Below are 4263 nucleotides of genomic sequence, written 5' to 3' on the forward strand. Positions count from 1 at the left end.
AAGCAAGCTGCCAATATTTCAAAAAGGCGACATTTGGCCCCTTCACCAAGGAGGGACTGAAGACTCGTCACGAAAAAACGAAGCCGCCACCGCCAGCATTAACCCATGGCTCGGCAAAGCACCAGGGCTGAGCGGGGGCTGCCGGGCCACCGGCACCTTCCAGCTGCTTAAGGCTGGATGAAAACAAGAACTTCTGGGGGTCCTATTTTTTACACCCTCCTCCCCTTCAGAGACCAAGCATGACCAGAGACCAGCAAGAGGCCAAATCCTGCACTCCCCACTCCAGCCAAAATCCTCCCAAGTCACCACTGGTGTTTCCCCTCAAGAACGGCCGACAGCATCCACCGCCTTCGCACCCTGGTCCCCCTCCCCTGTCACAGCTCCTCTCCATCTCCTAAACCTAGAGAACCATAAGAACTGCTCAAATCCCAAATTCCCCCATTCCTGCAGCCCTCCCCAGCGCCCGTCCATTTCCTGACCAGCTCCCTGCACGCTCAGCTCTCCAGCTCAGCGCCCCCCCGTCCCCGAGCCCCAAAATCAACCCCTGCCTCTCCCACCCCGCAGCCATGTAGGAGGAAAACAAAAAAGGAAAATAATAAAAAAAAAATAAAAAAAAATAATAAAACTGGAGTTTACTGACAAAGCAGGGCATTACCAGGCAGGGCAGTCCCTTATGTAATTCCTAGTTTGTGGATAAACAGACAGCTCGTCTCGTCGTCCTCAACTCCACGCGACGTGCGAAAGCAAATCCCGAGAGCAAGCATGCCACACGCTTCAGCCCCGGCAACGCTGTCCTGCCATGAAGCCCTTTCCCTTCCCTCCTCGGCCCACAACCGGGCAGCACGGGGAGGAAAGGAGGGAACGCTGAACCGGTACCGCATGTACTCTGCCTGTTGAGGCAAGAGGCTCCGAGTAACTAGAGAGCAGCAACCTGTAGCTACAAGCCTACCTTCGACACTTGCCCAGCTCTGTGTTGGGTAGGCACTCAAGCAAACAAACAAAACAAACAAACAAACAAAAAAAAAAAATCTACTTACTGGTTTCCAGTTTGCCAGTGGGAAATAAATAGGTGCACGAACCAGGAAGGAAATAGGGTGCACAACTGCAGTTTAACAGCAGGCAAGAGGGAGTTAAAACGCAGCGCTGGGATGCTTGGGAGCATCCTCTGCTGTGAGGAAAAAAAAAAAAAGCAGGGCAGCAGTCCTTCCCGCAGCAGGGAGAGGATCTCCCGCAGTTTCAGATGGGTATCACAGAACTGCAGGGGTGGAAAGCAGGAGGAAAACAGTCCCGAAGGTGGTAACCCTTCACAGGCAAAGAAACCACCCAGCAAGCGCCAGCGCCGTGTGTTTCTGCCCCCGGCTCCTGCACCCCGGGAGAGCGCACGGATGCGTGCATGGAAGAGATCGGCAAAAAGTATTTGAGACAGCAAGGCTGGCGTCAGGGAGATCTCGCTCCCGACAGTCCGGCTGTACGCATTTTTTAAGGGGTCAGCGAAGCAACGGAGTCGGAAAGCTGCCAATTGCCAGGGGATCGGCGGCTCATCTCACCGCCGTGGCCTTGGCTCCCACCTGCAGCCACGGGGCAGCTCGCACCCGTTTCCAGTTTCTCGCACCTTGTCACATTAAGAGAGGACGCCGATCTCCATAGTTTCCTTCCACCTGCAGCCCAGGGCTCCTGCCCACGATCTCGCAGGAAGATTTACAAGGCCCTCAGACAGCCGGGTCTGCGGGGGAGAAGGAGCCCCACCGCAATTCGAGGTGCAGACCGACTTTTGCTCCGTTTGCGCTGTGGAAGTCACGTCTGGACTCTGCTACAGGAGCCAGCAGTGACACCGGGGAGGCAAGGAAACTGAAACTATGCACGGAGGGAAGACGATACGGCCAGGGAACTGGGCGAGAAACAATTGTCCCTGGATACTCGCAGAGGATCCCGACACTTGTCTGACCTCGTTTACTCCTGCTCTGACGTCCTACTAGAGCTCCTCCGGGACCGGCGGATGCTCCGGGCACAGGTACCGGGACGGACGCACAGCTAACAGGCTCGCACCGATCGGGAGGCAGCACCGATCACAAACACGTGCTGGTTTGGATCAAAGGGTCATGGGATTGGGTACAAACGCTTCTCTTCATCCTAGAGACTGACTGTCGTTCTCCTTTTCCCCGAGTTTTGCTCCTTAAGAAGCTTTTAATTACAGATTGAAACCAGTCTCTTCAAATTTGAGGTTAAGGCTGGTTGAGAGCATAGTTAAGAGCAACTGTTTATTGCTTTGACTGTACAAGATAACGAGTAGGATTCTAATTGTTTGCCACAGAAGTCTTCTCTTTCAATAAACACAGCATCCTGAGACTGGGAAAAAAACCTCAAGTGTCAGTTTTAATCAAGACTAAACCACCGTTCTCAAGCATTTAGGCTCAGTCTCAAATGCAGATCAGGAATTTCAGAGCCCCCCCCATAATTTTTAGGTTGGACACCTGTGGAGGACTCGATTCCGCAGAGTTAAAAATCCAGCACTCAAGCAGCAATTTATCCACCAAACGAGGTCTGGAGTAAGACAGGCAGCGCAACCAAACCATCGCAGCGCCTTGACATGAGCATAAATTTCTTCCCCGATTTGTGTCCCATGCCGACAGTCAGATTCTCACGCTGGGAAAAACAACTGTCATTTTCAATTCTGCTTTAAAAGTCACAAAACATGAAGCGAACTCACCGCATTCACCGTGCCAAATTAATTCCACCCAGCCACAGCCAGCCCAGCACCTCTACAAAGCCGAGCTCCTTAATAAGCCCACGATACGGCTAAAGGTCATCATCAGACCCACGACCAGAATGCAACAAGATGAGCAAAAAATAAATGAATAAAAAGGCAGAAGAAGTGTTGCAGATCAGCAGAAAATAAAGAACTACTTTCCTTCACCACCAGGTTTATTAAGAGCTCATGCCTTGCAAAACCCTCCCCTGAGTTACTAACGCAATTAAGGCTTGGTGGAAAAATCCCACCATCTCACCCGTGTTTGGATTGCGCCTCTTCACTCCCTCTTTCACCAGAACAAGCCTAAACAGGGGCCAGAATGAATATTAAACAAGAAAGGCTCCTCTCTAATAAACTGCTCCGTTCCTCTCCGTCTCTTTTTTTTTTTTTTTTTAAAAAAAACTTGTTTAAATGCTACATCTCCAACAAGCCATCAGAATTAAGCCAGCCTGTCTCTTCCCGATCAGCCTCCAGAAGTGCCCACATACCGCAATTTCCAACCAGGACCAGCAGAAACATTCAGAAATAAAACATTTCCTTACCAAAAAAAAAAAAAAAAAAAAAAGAGAAATCACATTTTAAAATGACGGGATGACCTTTTAGCTCTGCTGCACACAACTTCAACCCTCATTAGGTTGTAAATTCTTCCAGGCAGAGAGACCTTCCCTACCCATGTCTATAAAATACTTATATAATAAGTTACGGTTTCAATAGCCAAGACAATTAACAGCGCGGGGAACACGGCTAATCTTGAACTCAGACCAGCAGCAAACTCTTACCAAGAGTCCTTGAGCCGAGAGAAACTTTTGCTGCCCAGCCTCCTGCTGCCCCGTAAGTAAGAGGGTTTCCAGGAGGCCAGCTGAGAACACGGGAGATCAGTCACATCGGTTGTCAGTGCACGACAGGAACTGACGTTTTCAACACACGAACGCGGGGATTTAAAAGTTCTGGAAAGAGGAAGCCCCAGGTGCCGGGAGTCCTGCTCCACATGCGGGTCCGAGGGTTTTTCCCGCACTACTGACACACCGCAAGCAATAAAGCCCTTTCCCCGGGCAGCAACCAGCTGGCCTCCAGTTTTAGACGACGGTCACCACAGCAATCTGCCCATGACTTTGTCTCCTGCCATCAGCCTCACAAACGCGGCGCTCCTAAGGAAGCCAGGGGTAACCTTCGGCTCGATCTCAGGAGCTTTGGGTACCCGAGGGCTCGATTCCCGACCCACCGCCTCGAACTCAAGAGCTTTGGGTACCCGAGGGCTCGATTCCTGACCCACCGCCTCGAGCTCAAGAACCTTGAGACGGGGGAATGGTGAAGACAAGGAAGTGTCATGAGCCTGGCCAAGCAGAGAGGCCTCCCCTTTGCCGTCAGCAAGGGATGCTGCCCCTCATGTCAACCTCCAGAGCAGCTCGCCTGCCTTCGCCGCTGCGCAGGTCCGGCGGCGGGGAAGAGAGGCTTATCCTGCACAGCTCTTCCAGGGCTGCCTGCTCCGCAGGGCCCGGCCGAGGGCTTTCGGG

At 52.1% G+C, this 4263-nt stretch overlaps 1 protein-coding gene across 2 annotated transcripts in view; it reads right to left on the reverse strand.

Moving 5' to 3' along the window:
• Positions 1-3988, reverse strand: part of ZBTB7A (zinc finger and BTB domain containing 7A) — a 29062-nt gene extending 25074 nt beyond the window's left edge. Inside the window, exon 1 of one of the 2 annotated variants that reach the window (XM_035892267.1) lies at positions 3948-3988. The gene's annotated coding sequence lies outside the window, so the exon portion shown is untranslated. Of the gene's footprint in view, positions 1-3528 lie in introns of both variants that reach the window. The other variant, XM_009636684.2, reaches the window with a different exon arrangement.
• Between the last annotated feature and the right edge of the window lie 275 nt (positions 3989-4263).

This window comes from Egretta garzetta, unplaced genomic scaffold, assembly GCF_000687185.1.
Source record: "Egretta garzetta isolate BGI_Z169 unplaced genomic scaffold, ASM68718v1 scaffold4, whole genome shotgun sequence".
Lineage (NCBI taxonomy): Eukaryota > Metazoa > Chordata > Aves > Pelecaniformes > Ardeidae > Egretta > Egretta garzetta.